Source organism: Anomaloglossus baeobatrachus, chromosome 2 (assembly GCF_048569485.1).
Source record: "Anomaloglossus baeobatrachus isolate aAnoBae1 chromosome 2, aAnoBae1.hap1, whole genome shotgun sequence".
NCBI classification, from domain to species: Eukaryota; Metazoa; Chordata; class Amphibia; order Anura; family Aromobatidae; genus Anomaloglossus; species Anomaloglossus baeobatrachus.
This window is the reverse complement of record NC_134354.1, coordinates 622617868-622639457: the sequence shown is the minus strand read 5'-3', so window position 1 is coordinate 622639457 and position 21590 is coordinate 622617868. Positions and strand designations below refer to the sequence as shown.

The window sequence follows — 21590 nt, the reverse complement described above, 5'->3', positions numbered from 1 at the left end:
CCATCACTCTCCTTCTTAGTCAAATAGCCCTTACACAGCCTGGAGGTGTGTTTGGGGTCAATGTCCTGTTGAAAAATGAATTATGGTCCAACTAAACGCAAACCAGATGGAATAACACACCGTGGAAGATGCTGTGGTAGGCATGCTGGTTTTGTATGCCTTCAATTTTGAATAAATCCCCAACAGTGTCAGCAGCAAAGCACTCCCACACCATCACACCTCCTCCTCCATGCTTCACGGTGGGAACCAGGCATGTAGAGTCTATCCGTTCACCTTTTCTACAAAGACACGGTGGTTGGATCCAAAGATCTCAAATTTGGACTCATCAGACGAAAGCACAGATTTCCACTGGCCTAATGTCCATTCCTTGTGTTCTTTAGCCCAAACAAGTCTCTTCTGCTTGTTGTCTGTTCTTAGCAGTGGTTTCCTAGTAGCTATTTTACCATGAAGGCCTGCTGCACAAAGTCTCCTCTTAAGGCTGTGTTCACACACTGCGTTTTTTACCTGCGTTTTTGGTCCGTTTTGGGTCCGTTTTTGCTGCAGAAATTTCTTGAGAAATTCTTGTAACCTTTCTGCAGACATTCCCCAGCAAAACCTATGGCAAAACAAATTAGCTGTGCACACACTGCGTTTTTTTCTTAAGAAAATTCTTTCAGTAGATTTTCTTAAGAAAAAGAATGAGCATGTCACTTCTTTTCTGCAGCTAACTGCGTTTTTTGCCATAGATAATTGGCACAATAAACGCAGGGAGCAACCAGCGGTAAAAACGCACCAAAAACGGACCGAAAACGCACCAAAAACGGACCGAAAACGCGGCAAAAACGCAGGTGCGTTTTTGGTGCGTTTTTTAACACAGGTGCACTCTTAAGAAATTTCTTAAGAAATTTCTTAAGAAAAATCATTTTTCTAGTGTGAACATAGCCTAATAGTTGTTCTAGAGATGAGAAGGTGTGTCCAAACGTTTGGTCTGTACTGTATATAATACATTACCTAATCAGTGCTATAATCCCACAATGTTGTGATGCATTTTCAAAAACACATCAGAATCTATCAACAATTCTGAACCTCAAATGTGTTTCAAAATTTCAGAAATACAAACACAAGGGCAGGGGCATGAGATGCGTTTAAAGGGTTCATCCAGTTTACGATAATAGCAACCTCTATGCAAGATTGCATTGTCTCAAACCAGGATTAGACTAGGTATATTTTTACTTAATAGCAGACTCAGAGTTGACTTTTTGATCATAGTCCTGCTTAAGACTCGAGGACCTTACTGTTTCTTAACGGGAAATGGGTCTTCAGAAAATTACCCATTGATTAAATCAGGTTTTACATAAAATATTTGTATTTAATATATTTTTATATTAGACATAAAAAATATATATATTTTTTCAATTTCACATATCATGAAATACCTACCGTGTTATACAAAAAAAAATCACTCCCCAAAAATAAGCCCTAGCAGGAATTTTCTGCCTTTTTGGAGCAAGGCTGAAATATAAGCCCTACCCCGAAAATAAGCCAAAGTTCCGATTTCAATAATGAAGTGTCCATGCAGCTAAAAAGTTAAAGAATGCTGCAGGACACTTCTTTATAGAAAGCCGACACCCCCAAAAGAGGGAAGAAAGAAGACAAAAGACCCCGCAATCATACTCACCAGATGCCAATCGGAAGGACCTGCAGTGGAACGCACACCCACACACATCAGATCGCGCACCCACACACATCAGATCGCACACCCACACACATCAGATCGCACACCCACAGACATCAGATCGCACACAGAGCAGGTCACGCACACACACACAAACAGGTCGCACACACAGTCACACATTAGATCACTCAAACAATCACACATCAGATCGCACACACACTAAACTTGCCCCCAACCCCCCCCCCCCACCAAAAAAAAGACCTACCCAAAAATTAGCCCTAGTCCTTTTTTCGGGGCAAAAAAAGTATAAGACAGCATCTTATTCTTGGAAAAAAACAATGTCTATTCACAATCAATCTATCTCCCATATATATATGGGAGATAAATATATATATCTAATATATAAAGCTGAATGTGTGTATGTATGTATGTATGTATGTATGTGTGTATGTATGTCCGGGATTGGCATCTGCACCGTCTCAGCTACAGCCACAAAATTTTGCACACTCACATGTCTGGACCCCGAGAGCGTCATAGGCTATGTTGTGAGGCGAAATTTTAACCCCGTGCGTTCCAATTTACCAATCAATTTTTCCCCTATCTACATAATAGGGAAAAAGTGAAACGAAAAGTGTATCCACACCATCGCATTTACAATCACAAAATTTTGCACAGACACCTCATGTGACCCAGGGAACATCGTAGACTGTTTTGACAGGAAAATTTAACCCCGCGCTTTACAGTTACTCTCCAAAAAAACATGCCTTCATTAAAGTAAATGGAGCCTGGAACTACAGGTTATTAGTAGGAGCTGTGAGTGGTTGCTATAGGAACAAAAGACATTCATAGTATAAGAAGCTTATATGTGAGGTAATAAGATGTCGGTGGGGACACGGATAGAAAGAGACAGACAGAGAGATAGAGACAGACAGGGAAAGAGACACACAGAGACAAACGGTGAAAGAGACAGACAGAGACAGACGGTGAAAGAGACAGACGGTGAAAGAGACAGACGGTGAAAGAGACAGACGGTGAAAGAGACAGACGGTGAAAGAGACAGACGGTGAAAGAGACAGACGGTGAAAGAGACAGACCTGGAAAGCGACAGACCTGGAAAGCGACAGACCTGGAAAGAGACAGACCTGGAAAGAGACAGACCTGGAAAGAGGCAGACCTGGAAAGAGGCAGATCTGGAAAGAGACAGACGGAGCACATTACTTGGCCAATTTAGGTAAATCTGTGTGGAATATATGTGGTGTTGAAATATATGTTGTGAAATGCTTCTATTAGCTTAGTTTTTGCCTTTTAATAATTACATTTCTATCTATTTGTTTTGTGGTTGTTGTGTGCAGAATACATTTTTGTTAATTCATTCTATTTTGTTAACAGCAGTTATTAACCCGGGCGAAGCTGGGTAGTACAGCTAGTATATATATATATATATATATATATATATATATATACCGTGTTTTTCCAAAAATAAGACCTCCCCCAAAAATAAGCCCTAGCAGGGATTTTCAGCATTTTCGGAGAACGGCTTAAATATAAGCCCTCCCCCGAAAATAAGCCCTAGTCCCGGATCAATAATGAAGTGTCCGTGCCGCTAAAAAAGTTACAGATACTGCAGGACACTTCATTATTGACAGCGGCACCCGGCAATCACACTCACCCGACACTGAGCAGCAGGACCTGCAGTGATCTCACACCCGCACACATCAGCTCTCACATACACACACACACACACACACACACACACACACACAAAATCAGATCTAACGCACACACCAGATCTCACACACAAACATCGGATTGCACAGACAGTCAGATTGCACACATAATCAGATCGCACACACAAACATCGGATCAACACGCAAACATCAAATCACACACACACAAACATCGGATCGCACACACATCGGATCGCATACACACTCACCTCATCCAGCGACACCGATCTCTTCTCACCGGGAGAATCCTGAGAGGCTGTGCGGTGCAGCGCGACGAACAGGACCTGTGGCCGGACACGTGACTTGCTCTCATTCCCTGCTGCCGTAAGTGCTGGATGTGATGTGTGGGTGTGGGTGTGGGTGTGTGTGTGATCTGCTGTGTGTGTGTGATCTGCTGTGTGTGTCTGCAATCGGCTGTGTGTGTGTCTGCAATCGGTTGTGTTTTTCTGCGATCGGCTGTGTGTGTCTGCGTTCGAATGTGTGTATCTGTGGTCGGCTGTGTGTGCCTGTGATCGGATGTGTGTATCTGTGATCGGCTGTGTGTGCCTGTGATCGGCTGTGTGTGCCTGTGATCGGATGTGTGTGCCTGTGATCGGCTGTGTGTATCTGTGATCGGCTGTGTGTATCTGTGATCGGCTGTGTGTGCCTGTGATCTGCTGTGTGTGATCTGCTGTGTATATCTGTGATCTGCTTTGTGTGTGTGTGTGATCTGCTGTGTGTGTGATCTGCTGTGTGTATCTGGGATCTTCTGTGTGTGTCAGCGTGTCAGCTAGCAGCAGGGTAGGACGGCGTGCAGCACCGACCGGAGATCACAGGAGGACCTGGGAACCACGCAGACGTCCTGGTCTGGTGAGTATGAGTCTCCTGGGAAGTTGGGGGGTCTGCTTTTTGGGGGGGTAAACTTACCCCCAACCGTGTTTCTCCAAGAATAAGACCTCCTCCAAAAATAAGCCCTAGCGCTTTTTTGGGGGGCAAAAAAAATATAAGACAGTGTCTTATTTTTGGAAAAACACGGTATATATATATATATATATATATATATATATCTATATAGATATAGATATATATATATATATATCTATATTTATATATAGATAAAAGCACATGTACAGATTGCATTTCAGAAGTTTCATTATCATCACATGCAGAATTGCACTGATGGGTACCATCTCTATACACAGTAGATACCAGAGGATACACCATTCATCAGTCACCTCCTGTACGTCAGTCAAAGCCAGTCTGTTGCAGCCTATTTCAATGTGGGTGCTCTAAAGATCAGGAAATATAGTAATAGGGTCCGATGCTAATCGCATGATCTCTATTTTTCTCTATGAAAAATGTTTTTCAAACTTTTTTTTTATTATTACATTTAACGTACAAACATGGTTTAAACAGTGGGTCATTTTCTGATGGCACACATTCGTTTTACGTGTGCTCCGTTGCTTAAGGAGTAAAATAAGTAGAGGGGAGTAAACCATTGGCAGGGTTTTATGTCTCCCATGAGAAGTATGAATATTATCCAAACCTGACTTTTCCATGGCATCAGACATCAGGATACCCCATACACACTAGATGATCAACTGGTTCCGCCAAAATCAGTGGGTTTGGTTGACAATATAATGAATTGTTTATATAGCACTATCATATTTTGCTGCACTTTACATACATTATGATCGCTGTCCCCAATGGGGCTCCCAATCTAAATTTCCTGTTAGTATGTATTTGGAGTCTGAGAGTAAATCGGAGATCCCAGAGGAAACCCACACAAACACGGGGAGAACATGCAAACTCCTTGCAGATATTATCCTTGGTGGGATTTATTTGAACGCATGACCCTAGCAATGGCTCAGTTAAATTCTGTGTTTGATCAAACATAGATTTTTGATAGTTACCATAATTTCTTTTACCTTTCGTCTACTAGTCCCCAATCAAATATGAAATTAGTCATGATAATAGAGGAATGTTGTCATGAGCCACTTGGGAGTCTGCATAGGAAGTAGTACAACTAACCAGAAAATTCTCTTTGCTTTCTTGTGCTAGTGCAGTACAAAACAGGTGAAATGGGAAAGTTCTCAGTATTATAAGTATTATATGCAGACTGCATTGGCAGAGCAAAGAGTTGGTGAAAGTTCATCCTAAAGCTGCAGAGCTGAATGTGATGTCAAAGATAGATAAGATCATTGTGGTAGCTTCTTCTGTACATGCCAGTAATATACAATTATTTTCTTTGGTGTTGAGAACTCATATGATTGAATTTCTCAAACCTGGCATTTTATACCCCAGTCTTTGAACATTAACCCACTGTAGTAGATGGTGTCAAACCTGTTTGTTTAGAGCAATATTGGGCTGCCTGTGTATAAAGAGATTAACCCCATGCCAGCTTTTAGAGGTCATTGAGTTCAGATACATTGTATGCCAGATTTCCGGTGTGCATGATAATAAATGAGATTGTACCACAAACAAAATACATTTTCATGAATAGATCTTGAATTGAAATTAAGTTCCACAATTGGATGTGTTAAAAACAATCTTCCTTTGCTGAGATTTTATAAATGTGTCCCTGCTATGTACTGCGTAAAGTCCGTGTCTGACCGTGCAGGAACATGGTCTGAACATACCACATCTCCTGGCCAGGGAGGACAACATGGGATTGCAGATGCTGCTTTCTGTGAGGTAAAACATCTCCTTGCTGGTTGAAAAACATGTTTTACCTCACAGAAAGAATCCACAGTGATCCCATGCCGTCTCGTCTGTATACTTTTTTCCTAATCTCCTGGCCAAGAACTGTGGTATTTTCATACTATTAACTGGAGAAGTTCTGCAAGGTCAAACTCCGCCATTACATAGTACATATTAAGAAGAGTGTATTTGTCTGTATTGTGTATTTGTTGTGTGTATTGTGTATTTGATGTATGTATTGTTTTTTATGTCTGTATTTGTCGTGTGTATTTGATGGATCAGTCATGTTGAAAGCCATACCATTCAGGGACACACCAGTCAGGGACACACCAGGCAAACAGGTTTCAATTGAGGTACGAAACTAAGCACTTAGACTCCAAATCCAAACTCTGTTTTGTTTTTTTTTAAAGTCTGTGATTGGTACGAACACCAAACATCTAACCTCGGGTTTACTCATCACTACTCATTATCATGGGACACTTGAAAGCCAAAGTGGGCCATGGCAAACATAGAACCATTGTTGGAAAGCTTGGACTTGGTGAACAAAGCAATGCTGGAGGACGAGACATTGACTTTTAGGGGTGCTTCACACACAGCGAGCTCACTGCCGAGATCGCTGCTGAGTCACGCTTTTTGTGACGCAGCAGTGACCTCATTAGCGATCTCGCTGTGTGTGACAATGAGCAGCGATCTGGCCCCTGCTGCGAGATCGCTGCTCGTTACACACAGCCCTGGTTCGTTTTCTTCAAAGCCGCTCTCCTGCTGTGACACACAGATCGCTGTGTGTGACAGCGAGAGAGCGACAAATGAAGCGAGCAGGGAGCAGGAGCCGGCGTCTGACAGCTGAGGTAAGCTGTATCCAAGATAAACATCGGGTAACCAAGGTGGTTACCCGATATTTACCTTAGTTACCAGCCTCTGCAGCTCTCACGCTGCCTGTGCTGCCGGCTCCGGCTCTCTGCACATGTAGCTGCTGTACACATCGGGTTAATTAACCCGATGTGTACAGCAGCTAGGAGAGCAAGGAGCCAGCGCTAAGCAGTGTGCGCGGCTCCCTGCTCTCTGCACATGTAGCTGCATTACACATCGGGTTAATTAACCCGATGTGTACTGTAGCTAGGAGAGCAAGGAGCCAGCGCTCAGTGTGCGCGGCTCCCTGCTCCCTGCTCACACTGGTAACTAATGTAAACATCGGGTAACCATACCCGATGTTTACCTTAGTTACCAGTCTCCGCAGCTTCCAGACGGCGGCTCCGTGCAAGCGCAGCGTCGCTTGCACGTCGCTGCTGGCTGGGGGCTGTTCACTGGTCGCTGGTGAGATCTGCCTGTTTGACAGCTCACCAGCGACCATGTAGCGATGCAGCAGCGATCCTGACCAGGTCAGATCGCTGGTCGGATCGCTGCTGCATCGCTAAGTGTGAAGGTACCCTTACACAACAAATTAACTGTCCACCATTAACACCTTTTTCTAAGATCAAAAACTGAGAAACTACACATGAATGTCACCAAATGGGGTCTATAAGAATCTGATTGATTTACATACAGTATGTGTTTGCCAAAAATGGAGGTCGAGACAACAGGTCATTTCCAACTTCGATTTGACCAACATACCTGAAGTTTTGTGGAACGGTCTGCACAACCGTTAAATATGACTGGACATAAATGAAAGAAAGTTTGAGGAATTACGGACACATGTAAGGACTATTATTATTGTAGAATCCAGAAAGACAATAAACAAGAGGCGGAAGAGAGCCCTGCAGCCATGGCTAACAGAAGAGACCCTAAAGATGATAAAGAAAAGACAAATGGGAAAAGCAAAAGGTAACTAGCGGGATGTAGACATCAGTAAAAGACTAAACAGAGCCATTCGAAGAGAAAGAAAACAAACATCTGGAGGGCAAGACCAGGAAAGCATATCACAAAATAAATGCGATATAAGGAAAGTTTTAACCTAGAGATAAAAGATGAAATGTTGAAAGATGCCAATGTGAACAAACTAACTGAGCCAGAACAGATCAAGGAAAGATGGATAGAGTACATGGAGCATCTCTACAAAAACTACTTGTAACACTGGAAGAAACTGAGACTGGAAATTATAGTAAACCGAACATCTTGAAAGACTAAGTTATTGCTGCAATAAAGATTCTGTCATAAAACAAAGCACTTGGATATGACCAAATTAAAAATAAACCTAATAGTCTTCAAAAGAAGCAGTTGATTTCATTACATGCCTGTGTCAACAGATATGCACAATTGGTAAATGGCCCAAGGACTGGACAAAATCGGTGTGTCTTCCTATTCCAAAGAATAGAGATGCTACTGACTGTGGAAACAATGGGACTATTGCACTCATACCTCATGCCAGCAAAATACTACTGATATTCCTATAAAGACTGCTACAGCTTAACATTGACAAACAGCTGCCAGAGAAACAAGCAGAAGTCAAGGCAGAGGTACTAGAAACATAATTACTGTATAATGGAAAAGGCCAGAGAATACAACAAAGAAATCTATTTTTGTTTCAATGGCGACAGCAAAGCCTCTGATTGTGTTGATTACCAGAAACTTTGGAATATCATGAAGGATATGGGTATGCTGAACCGTCTGATCAGCTTCATTAGGAACCATTAACTTCGAACTGGAAGCAACAGTCTGAACGGAAAACGGTGACATAGCATGGTTCAAAGTAGAGCGAGGTGTCCTGTCAACATTTTTCTTTTTTTTGAGTGTCAAGATGGAAAGCTAGAAATTGGCACTCCTACTCAATACAAAGAAGACAGATATTGACTACTGCCAGGTACGACCACGACACATTGGATATGGACAGCAATGAACTGTAAGTTGTGAAGGACTTCAACCTATTCTGGTCAATGATCTCTCAAGGTGCAGTGACGACACCAGAAGTCAATAGGAGAATTGCTATGGGTAAATCAACAAGGTCTTCAAATCGAGGAACATTTCGCTGGTGACGAAAACACAGCTTGTACATAGTCTGGTCTTTTTTGTATCAACATATGGATGCAATACCTGGAATATGAAGAAGCAAGATAGAAGATTCAAAGCTTTCAAAATGTGGTGCTGAAGAAGGATGTTATTAATACCATGGATGAAGAGAAGAACAAACAAATCAACTTTGGAATAAATCAAGCTAGACATGTCCTTCGAAGCAAGGATCACCAAGCCTACTTTGGACGCATCATTCGAAGAGAGCAATCACTGGAGAAGGACATAATGGTTGGAAGATTAGAAAGGAGCAAGTCGGAGAAGAAGACCAGCAAACTGATGGCTTCATACAATCAAGATAACAGAGCAGGAAACCCTGGTAAATCTATCTAGGCTTGTACAAGATCAATATTCCTACACAGTGTTCATCCATCAAGTCGCCATAGCTCAAGATCGAGCTGAAGGTCATTAAGTAATAATAAAAGTATGGGCACATGTATAAGATTCTCTTAGTACAGGAACATTATGTTTAACACATCCAATTATGGAACTTTGTTTATTCCAAGATCTATTAATTAAATTTTACTTTGTTTGTGGGATAACCCCTTTAAAGGCCCAGTCACACTAAACAACTTACCAGCGATCCCAACAACGATACAACCTAATAGGGATCGCTGGTAAGTTGCTAGGAGGTCGCTGGTGAGATGTCACACTAAGCGATGCTCCAGCGATCCCACCAGCAACCTGACCTGGCAGGGATCGCTGGAGCGTCGCTACACGGGTTGCTGGTGAGCTGTCACACAGGCAGATCTCACCAGCAACCAGTGACCAGCCCCCAGCCAGCAGCGCCGCGTGGAAGTGATGCTGCGCTTGGTATCTAAGGTAAATATCGTGTAACCAACCCAATATTTACCTTGGTTACCAGCGCACACCGATTAGCGCTGGCTCCCTGCACACCTAGCCACAGTACACATCGGGTTAATTACCCGATGTGTACTCTGCTACGTGTTCAGGCAGCAGGAGCCAGCTTCTGCGGACGCTGGTAACCACAGTAAACATCGGGTAACCAAGAAGCCCTTACCTTGGTTACCCGATGTTTACCTTCGTTACCAGCGTCCGCCGCTCTCAGCTGTCAGTGCCGGCTCCTGTTCTCTGCACTCCTAGCCACAGTACACATCGGGTTAATTACCCAATGTGTAGTCTGGCTATGTGTGCAGAGAGCAGGGAGCCAGCACTGACAGCTGAGAGCGGCGGACGCTGGTAACGAAGGTAAACATCGGGTAACCAAGGTAAGGGCTTCTTGGTTACCCGATGTTTACCGTGGTTACCAGCATCCGCAGAAGCCGGCTCCTGCTGCCTGCACATTTAGTTGTTGCTGTCTCGCTGTCACACACAGCGATGTGTGCTTCACAGCGGGAGAGCAACAACTAAAAAATGGTCCAGGACATTCAGCAACAACCAGCGACCTCACAGCAGGGGCCAGGTTGTTGCTGGATGTCACACACAGCAACATCTCTAGCAACGTCACAAAAGTTGTTCCTTAGCAGAGATGTTGCTAGCGATGTTGCTTAGTGTGACGTGGCCTTAAGTCCTTAGTCTTCCCCAGTGTATTTAATGCTTCATTTGTATGTAAATTAAAAAGTTAATTACTCTAGAAAACAGCAACAGTTAGAAGATATAAAGGTATCAATTGATTTACATTTCAAAGACCTACATAAACATGTTTGTGGTTAAGGGGTGAAAATTGCTCTTTCTGATAGACCCCCTTTAATAGCCAAATGAAATTAACAGCCATTTTTTAAACATTGCTAAAAAATAGCTATGTTAAGCTGATTTAAAGGGAACCTGTTATCTCGGTTTTTTTTGTTATTAAACTGCCCCCAATGTGTTTTAAGTGATGCAATGTGCATCACTAACATGGTTTAAAAAAAAAAATAAAAATAAAAGTATTCATCTTAAAGAAAAAAAAGACATCAGGAGAGAATATGATTTAGTACCCTCAGATTACCTCCTGGCTGCAATCCCAGCTTCATAGCTTTATTATCATGATGTCCTTTGCTAGGTAAGGTTGAGATTAGAAATGCAGATATCAGCCACCTTCACCTTGTGAATTCCTATCAATCCTCTTGTAAAGTGGTTTACTTATCCACCTTTATTTGGGCAATTCCTGTGTTTATACTGGGCAACCCATGGCTGTTAAACGACTACCGATTGGTTACACAAAACCTGATCAGCCATTGTTCAAAATTAGATGTCTGTTTAGCCAACTGCCCTTCTAGCATTAACTAGATTGCTCTGTGAACATAGAGTATTATTGCACATGTCTTATTTACACAGGATGATGTGCTGCTAAGAATGATGTGTTTGCTTATACAGTACATGATAAAATTTTAATGAGAAATAACCTTTTTTTTTAATAGCATATTAGTATAAATGAATGTAAAATCTACAAGTTATCATATTATCATATTTCAATGTTACTAGGCATATGAGGATAAATTACTCCTTTCTGCCTTTCCATTATCTCATATACTGAAGTTCATTATATGGCTATTATATACACGGTGTGCAGAATTATTAGGCAAGTTGTATTTTAGAGGATTTTTATTATTATTGATCAACAATTATGCTCTCAATCAACCTAAAAGACTCAAATATTAAAGCTTAATATTTTTGGAAGTTGCAGTGGGGTTTTTTTAGATTTGGCTATCTTAGGAGGATATCTGCTTGTGCAGGTAACTATTAAGCTGGGTTTACACACTGCAACATCGCAAACGACATCGCTGTAACGTCACCGGTTTTGTGACGTTACAGCGACCTCCCCAGCGACATTGCAGTGTGTGAAACCTATCAGCGACCTGGCCCCTGCTGTGAAGTTGTGATTGCTACAAATCGTTCAGGACCATTCCTAGGTCCTTTGTTTCCCGCTGTGCAGCATGCATCGCTAGCAAGTTTCAGTGTGTAAAGGGGACTTTACAGCGACTCCACGGCTCTGTCTGTGTAGCGTCCTGATTAGCGGTCACCGGTGAAGGATTCACCGGTGACCGCTAATCCCCCGAGTGACTGAAGTGTCCCCCCCTCTCTCATACTCACCGATCCCCGATCACCGGCGCTGCACGGCGTTCACTCTGCTCCAGCGGCTTTTCCTTTTTTGAAAAAGCCGGCCGCTCATTAAACAATCTCGTATTCCCTGCTTTTCCCCGCCCACCGGCAAATATGATTGGTTGCAGTGAGACACGCCCACACGCTGAGTGACAGCTGTGTCACTGCACCCAATCACAGCAGCCGGTGGGCGTATCTATACTGTGCAGTAAAATAAATAAATAAATAATTAAAAAATCCGGCGTGAGGTCCCCCCCAATTTTAATACCAGCCAGATAAAGCCATACGGCTAAAGGCTGGTATTCTCAGGATGGGGAGCTCCACGTTATGGGGAGCCCCCCAGCCTAACAATATCAGCCAGCAGCCGCCCAGAATTGCCGCATACATTAGATGCGACAGTTCTGGGACTGTACCCGGCTCTTCCCGATTTGCCCTGGTGCGTTGGCAAATCGGGGTAATAAGGAGTTATTGGCAGCCCATAGCTGCCAATAAGTCCTAGATTAATCATGTCAGGCGCCTCCCCGAGATACCTTCCATGATTAATCTGTAAATTACAGTTAAAAAACACACACCCGAAAAATCCTTTATTAGAAATAAAAAACACTAACAAATTCCCTCATTACCAATTTATTACCCACAACAAAGCCCTCCTTGTTCGGCGTAATCCACGGTCCTCCAACGTCGCATCCAGCTCTGCTGCATGCAGGTGACAGGAGCAGCAGAAGACACAGCCGCTCCTGTCACCTGCACGCAGCTAATGAAGAGAGCCATGTGATCGGCTGAGCTGTCACTGAGGTTACCTGGATCCAGCGGTGGCCGCGGGTAACCTCAGTGACAGTCCAGCTGATCGCGCTACTCACCGCCGCTCCGGTCAGCTCCATGCAGCAAATGAGGTGAGTAGCGCGATCAGCTGAGCTGTCACTGAGGTTACCCGCGGCCACCGCTGGATCCAGGTAACCTCAGTGACAGCTCAGCCGATCACACGGCTCTCTTCATTAGCTGCGTGCAGGTGACAGGAGCGGCTGTGTCTTCTGCTGCTCCTGTCACCTGCATGCAGCAGAGCTGGATGCGACGTTGGAGGACCGTGGATTACGCCGGACAAGGAGGGCTTTGTTGTTGGTAATAAATTGGTAATGAGGGAATGTGTTCGTGTTTTTAATTTCTAATAAAGGATTTTTTCGGGTGTGTGTGTGTTTATTTACTGTCACTTACAGATTAATCATGGAAGGAATCTCGGGGAGACGCCTGACATGATTAATCTAGGACTTATTGGCAGCTATTGGCTGCCAATAACTCCTTATTACCCCGATTTGCCAACGCACCAGGGCAAATCGGGAAGAGCCGGGTACAGTCCCAGAACTGTCGCATCTAATGTATGCGGCAATTCTGGGCGGCTGCTGGCTGATATTGTTAGGCTGGGGGGCTCCCCATAACGTGGGGCTCTCCATCCTGAGAATACCAGCCTGCAGCCGTATGGCTTTATCTGGCTGGTATTAAAATAGGGGGGGACCGCACGCCGGATTTTTTAATTATTTATTTATTTACACGGCACACAGAGCCGGCGGCATTAAATGAAGTCGGGTGAAGTTCACCTGCTGTCCCCAACGACCAGCTAGTCGCTCTGCAGGTCCGGATCGCTGTTAGGTCGTTGGCCAGGTCTGCCTGTTTGACAGCTCACCAGAGACTTTGTAGCGATCCCGGCTAGGTTGAGATCGCAGGTTGGATCGCTAGAAAGTCTCAGTGTGTAAACCCAGCATTACTGTGCAGAATTATTAGGCAACTTAATAAAAACCAAATATATTCCCATCTCACTTGTTTATTTTCACCAGGTAAACCAATAGAACTGCACAAAATTTAGAAATAAACATTTCTGAAATGCAAAAACAAAACCCCAAAAAATGAGTGACCAATATAGCCACCTTTCTTTATGATACCACTCAACAGCCTACCATCCATAGATTCTGTCAGTTGCTTGATCTGTTTATGATCAAAATTGCGTGCAGCAACCACCACAGCCTCCCAGACACTGTTCCGAGAGGTGTACTGTTTTCCCTCCCTGTAGATCTTACATTTTATGAGGGACCACAGGTTCTCTATGGGGTTCAGATCAGGTGAATAAGGGGGCCATGTCATTATTTTTTTCATCTTTTAGACCTTTACTGGCCAGCTACGCTGTGGAGTAGTTGGATGCATGTGATGGAGCATTGTCCTGCATGAAAATCATGTTTTTCTTGAATGATACCGACTTCTTCCTGTACCACTGCTTTAAGAAGTTGTCTTCCAGAAACTGGCAGTAGGTCTGGGAGTTGAGCTTCACTCCATCCTCAACCCGAAAAGGTCCCACAAGTTCATCTTTGATGATACCAGCCCATACCAGTACCCCACCTCCACCTTGCTGGCGTCTGAGTCGGAGTGGAACTCTCTGCCCTTTACTGATCCAGCCTCTGGCCCATTCATCTGGCCCATCAAGAGTCACTCTCATTTCATCAGTCCATAAAACCTTTGAAAAATCAGTCTTAAGATATTTCTTGGCCCAGTCTTGACATTTTATCTTATGTTTCTTGTTCAAAGGTGGTGGTTTTTCAGTCTTCCTTACCTTGGCCATGTCCCTGAGTATGGCACACCTTGTGCTTTTTGATACTCCAGTAACATTGCAGCTCTGAAATATGGCCAAACTGGTGGCAAATGGCATCTTGGCAGGTTCACGCTTGATTTTCCTCAATTCATGGGCAGTTATTTTGCGCCTTTTCTGCCCAACACGCTTCTTGCAACCCTGTTAGCTATTTGCCATGAAACGCTTGATTGTTCGGTGATCACGCTTCAAAAGTTTGACAATTTCAAGACTGCTGCATCCCTCTGCAACACATCTCACAATTTTGGACTTTTCAGAGCCTGTCAAATCTCTCTTCTGACCCATTTTGCCAAAGGAAAGGAAGTTGCCTAATAATTAAGCACACCTTATATAGGGTTTTGATGTCATTACACCACACCCCTTCTCATTACAGAGATGCACATCACCTGATTTACTTAATTGGTAGCTGGCTCTCAAGCCTATATAGCTTGGAGTAGGACATGTATAAAAATTATCATGTGATCAAAATACTCATTTGCCTAATAATTCTGCACACAGTGTAGAGTAATTTCTGAATACTCTCATTTTGTCATTTTTAAACACTATGCCAGAACACATTTTCCTCATGCTACTGTGAGCAGACTGTGTGTCTCTGGATTTATCTCCCTTTGAGGATGTTATTGCTCAGGGTTTATATCATGTAAAAAAATCAAGAATAATAATTTCAGAACTTTTTCCAACTTTAGTGTCACTTATAATTTGTATAAGTCTATTGACAAACTGCTATCATTTTTAGGGGGAAACAATGGGTGAATACTCCCTTTTAATTAGAGATGTGGGTGGGATTGTTTTCAGAATTAGCCAATCACATTAAAACTCATGTTAAATAGTATTCAATACACAACACCAAAATTTACAGTAATTTTGATTCATCCCATATGAAGTTTATCTGTTTTGAAAGGCTTTTCCTGTCATTTTCTTAGTTTCATTTTTCAGCAAAAGCCATGGGTTGTAAACCGTGTACAACACAGCAAAGGGATCTTATAGATGAATATTATCAGTCAGGAGAAAGGTACAAAAAAAATTCTTAGGCATTAGATATACCATGGAACACTGTGAAGACGGTCATCAAGAGGGGGGCTAAAACTTGGCACAACAGTGACATTACATAGAACTGGACAAAAAAAAAAGATGAAAGGAGGAGAAAAAAACTGGTCAGGGAAGCTGCCAAGAGACCCACAACAACATTAAAGGAGCTGGAGAATATTTAACCCAAGATATCCATATTGTCAAATGAGATTGTTGTTTACATGTTTATGTACACCAACAATAGAGAAACCACTCCATACAACACTGTAAGCAGGAGAACAAAGAGTATTGTGCAAAAATATAAATATTTTATTAGAATCACATCAATGATCAGATCATAAAATAACCATGTACAAAATACATTATTAAAAAGTATTGATACTGAATTTTGTACATGGTTATTTTATGCCACTATCATTGGTGTGATTCTAATAAAATATTGATGTTTTTGCACAATACTTCTTGTCCTCCTGCTTACAACATTAAATGATCTGCACCGGTATGTTAGCATAAATTTAAAGAAAACTTCAATAAAGTATTCATTTAAGGGTGTGCATATTTATGCAACCACATTAGTTTTGTGCTATATTTTTCTTTTTCCTCCCAAAAAGATTTTGGTTTATTTTTAAATTAATTTCTACAGATTATCGGTGACTTTAAAGGTGGAAAAAGTTCTGAAACGATTATTCTTGGTATGATTTTTTTTACATGACAAAACAGCTTTTTTTAACGGGTGTACGGACTTTGTATATCTATTAAAGTACATGGACTTAATAATGCAATGGATTATTCAGTCATTTTACATGAACGTCTACCTATTTGAAAATAAGGGATTAGCAGGATGCTTAATATTGAAAATTTTTCAAATACCTCACGAATGAAGCCTTGATGACAGAGTCTTAATTGCGTTCACATTCAGGCATGTGTAGATAGCACATTTTTTAGGCACAACTGTAGTCTGGTATTCAAGAGTAGGCAAGGTCATTTACTAGTGAAATAAATGTGTACTGATACAGCTCATCCCATTTAACACCGCACATATTGTATGTTCTGCCTTCGTCCACGTGTGAGCTGTGTGGACTCTGGCATACAGCTAACCTTCATCCACTGTTTCAATAAACAGACTGTGTTGCCTTTAAGTCTTTATTTATTAAATGATGATGGATAGGTGGATGATCATAAGAAATGGATGATTAATTGGTAAAAACTATAACAAAAGATACAAATCCAAATCAGTACAGGCATATCACAAATAACAGAATGACATACATAGTAGTACTGGTATTTACAGAATCTGCATAACATAGAGAGCAATGCATATGACTGAATACAACATTTACACTGCTGATGCTGCCCTACACCTGCTCTGCATGTATCACGGCCTATGTAATCTGAGTAGCGCCACTGTTACTTCACAGTGCCTACATAACAACTGTACACATATTCTAACATAAATATGTAGTTTAGTACAATGATTCCTACCGGGATCCACTAGTCAGGAGGAACGATTGAAGAAGAGGAACTGGAGCCAGCTATAGCACCTCTGAATCCTATGTAGGCACCAAGACATCTGCATCTCCAACTCAGGAAGGGAAGGGAAAAGGGGCAGTCCAAGGAAGTATCTTTTCCTTAAAGCAACATGCTCCAACCCACAGAAATACTGTGGAGATGTATGAGGAAAACACTTAAAACATAAGAAAGCCAACAGTGACCTCTTGTGGGCAACAAACGATATTACCCTTATCCTATTTAATGAATAGAAGACAGAACATTGTATCTTCCAGGTCTCCAGCTATGAGGCATCAAGCAGTACTACTGAAAGGAAACAATAGGTACCCAGTTCAGCAACAAGTTAAAAAGTGAAAATTCTTTATGATAGCTGCATGCCTATGCCTTATATTTTAACGAAGCTGCTATAAATATTTTTTCCACTTTTTAACCTGATGCTTGATTGGATTGGAAACCTATGGTTACCTTCAAATGTCATTTACTATCTTTCCTTTTGAGCTATGCATTGCATACTTGTATTTCATGTAGGTTCTCCTCTTCTGTTCTTTCCGACTCTTGGCTTGGTTACGTGTGCATGTGAGTTTAAGGAGAAGGATGAAATAAACTTTCTTGGTAAACAGTTACCACTGACAGACTCTTCAATCCATTTGAGAAAGGTCCATACAAAGGAGGACAGTTACCTGTATCTATAGCAGGCAAATATCACCCTGGGACTTGTATTTAGTACCAGGCTGTTATACTAGTATGCCGTTTGTTTGGAGCTATTCCAACAATTTTAGGCAAACAGAATCAGAAGCACTATACAGCTTTGTAGGAAATATAGGATTAATTCTTTATTATATATACTGTCCTCAGGGGTGCAAAGCACATGTGCCTTCTGCTCCTGGACTCATTTCTCAGACGCATCCCAATAGTGTATAAATTCTTTACTACCAAATGCTAAAATCTGGTTCTATATGAGCATGTTTGGAACAATAAACTTCAGCTGAATTATGCCTCGCTGGTGGTTTAATGGCTGCAATCCTAGTGACAAGGTCTTTCTAAGGGCAGGTGAAGCCCCAAGGCAAAACTCTCTTTATCGTGTTGCACTTACCATTATATATGAATTGATGAGTGTTGCAAGAGTATTTGTGGATATTAAGATATTTGAGGTATAATTTATTTGTTTAATTATCCATCAAAACTACCAACATTTAAAGGACATTGTTTCCTCAATACAATACATAGCTTGAAAATTTAGAAAAAGATAAATAGCAAATATCCCTTGTAGTATAAACCCTCTATAATTAAAGGAGTATCAAACTAGCAAATCGTTTTTTTTTTCTCCTTTTTTTCAAGTAGATGAAAAAACAAAAATACAATAAAACTTAACATTTATTGGGTGCCCATTAAGAAGTGATACAGGGTCACTGATTAAAAACGTGAAAAATTAAAAGTAGACACAAATGGCCCTTGGTCACTAATGCGGGCGTCACAAGGTACGATCTATCGTGCGATTGCACGAGCGATCGTACCCGCCCCTGTCATTTGTGCGTCACAGGCAATTAGTTGCCTGTGGCGCCCAAAGTCGTTAAACCCCTGTCACACGTACTTACCTACCGGACGACCTCGCTATGGGCAGCGAACGTCCACTTCCTGAAGGAGGAGGGACGTTCGGCGTCACAGTGACGTTACACAGCGGCCAGCCAATAGAAGCTGAGGGGAGGAGATGAGCGGGACGTAAACATCCCGCCCACCTCCTTCCTTCCGCATTGCCGCCGGGACGCAGGTAAGCTGTGTTCATCGTTCCTGGGGTGTCACACGGAGCGATGTGTGCTACCCCGGGTACAATGTACAACCAGCGTAAAGTAGAATAAACGATTTTTTAAAAATGAGCGACGTGTAAATGATTCGCGATTCGTAACCGATTTGCGATCGTTTACAGATGCTCGTAGGTGTCACATGGGATGATGTCGCAAACGATGCCGTATGTGCGTCACGAAAACCGTGACCCCAACGACATACCGCACGACAGATCTTCTCGTGTGACTCCCGCATAAGCTCAAATGGACCAATACTAAATGTGAGGCACACAAAATTCCCATAAACATACAGATTCCACCATAAATAAATGTTAAGTTTTATTGTATTTTTGTTTTTTCATGTACTTGAAAGAAAAGCGAAAAAAACCCGATTTGCTAGTTTGATAAAATTTAGAAAAATAAGATGATTCTTTGAAACTTCCAAGCAATATAATTTTAAATTCTGCATGCCAATAGGTTATTTCTGGTGCTTATCTTTGACCTTAAGGCCCTGTGCTCACTAGAAAAAGGATTTCTCTCAAGAAATTTCTTGAGAGTCTGAAAGATTAGCGCACTTGCGTTCAAAAAACGCACCAATAACGCACCGAAAAAAGCATGCATTTTTACCACGTTTTTATGCGTTTTTGATGCATTTTTTTCCGCAGGTTGGTCCCTGCAGTCTTTTACCATTATCTATGACAAAGAACGCAGGTACCTGCAAAAAAGAAGTGACATGCACATTCTTTTTCTCAAGAAATTCGGCAGAAAGAATGTTCTTGAGAAAAAAAACGCAGTGTGCGCACAGCTATTTTTTTTCCATAGGTTTTGCTGGGGAATGTCTGCAGAAAGGTTACAACCATTTCCTCAAGAAATTTCTGCAGCAAAAACGCAAAACAAACACGGGTAAAATGCAGTGTGCGCACAGGGCCTTATTGTTTAGTCATTCATATGTAACACAAGTCTGTATGTGTTATCATCAAGCATTCTTAGAAACAGATATTTTTTGGTAAGAAACTAAAATATATTGTTGAAAGATTACTAGCAAAAGGAATAAATAAGTAGTTTTATAATTGCAATGATTTCATGAAGAGCTCCATATTATGTACTTTACACTGATGAACAAAAGGGTAACAATGTTTTGAATTGTTGACTTTCAGGCTCCATATCTCACTAACCACTACAGCTTTGAGTGTGAGACTGCCTTCATTTTATAGACAATCATCTTGGTTATATCATACATAAATTTGACTTACAAATCCCTGTTGAAAATGTTTGTCCGGTTGGTGTTCTCTACCTCATTTCCACCTCCCCTTGTTTATGTCTATGGAGGTTTTCGTACATGGTGCAAAGGATCATGTATTCGCTGAGGGTCTGCAATTCCCTCCGATATCTCGTTCATTGGACGGGATACCAGAGGAGAGATCCTGGGTGTTGGCTCGTTCCTTAAAAACTGATCCCTTGGAAACATGGGGGATCGATGGCCCTCCTTAAAAGAGAGGGCACTTTTACGATTCCTCCTACCGGTGTGTCTTGACATAGAGAGTGACAGTTTTGCTGCCCAAACTTTGCCAGGGGCGTGCTGAGCTGTCAGTGTGATTATGGACAGTTCAGCTGTGGGGCATGCTGAGCAGTCAATATGGTGACGGACAGCTCAGCCAATCAGGGCTGGGGCTTATAAGGTTTCCTTTATGTGTCACGTGTTTGGAGTGATTACCTTGCTATTTATCTGCGCCTCTGCCTTCAATTACTGTCAGGCATAGCTTTAGCTCGGTGGTGTCTTTGTGGCTGTTGTTCCTGTGCTCAGTCTGATCTATTGTTTACCCAACTGGGATCTTGCTTCTGACTATTTGTTTTGCCATTTTAACCTGCTTTAATGAGTTCAGCCATTTAGGCTATGTTCACAAAGTTTTTACTCAGGCTTTTTCTGCAGCAAAACCTTATCCTTTGCCTGGAAATAACCTGTGGTTTTGCCGCGATTTTACACTTCCTCATTGATTTGTATGAATGAAAGCCCATATCAAAACCTCGTTGAAACTGCGGCAAGAACGGTGAAAAGAATTGACATGCTCATTCTTTCAAAAACAGAGCAAAAACTAAACATGATTGACAAAACAGTCAGGAAAAGAATTGCAGGCGCGGTGTGTGTGTGTGTGTGTGCGCGTGTGCGCGTGTATGAGATTTCAGGTATCTAATAGGCTTTGGTGGGAATGTGAAGGTAGAGTTTTATTAGCATGGATTTGCATACTGTAAAACCAAGGCAAAAACGATGCTAAAAAAAAATGCAGCTAAAAACACCCTTTGTGAACATAGCCTCACTGAGATACAGATCCAATTATAAGGAGAATTTAGCTATTTTTATTAGTTGTCTCTACATTCAAAGGACTTAAGTGCCTCTCTGTGAGCCATGGATATGAGCGGCTCATAACCAGCATTGCATGATGTCACTTCCAAGACATGCATTTCAAGTAATAATTTGTTCAGTTCTCAGCTGGCCAACAGCACGAAGATGCTAACTCCAATGAGATTGTATCGTG

The 21590-nt window shown here is 41.9% G+C and overlaps 1 protein-coding gene across 2 annotated transcripts in view; it reads left to right on the top strand.

Annotated features, from left to right (window-relative positions):
• The window catches only part of VWA8 (von Willebrand factor A domain containing 8), a 532124-nt gene that overhangs the window by 470452 nt on the left and 40082 nt on the right, over positions 1–21590 (top strand). The window lies entirely within an intron of this gene.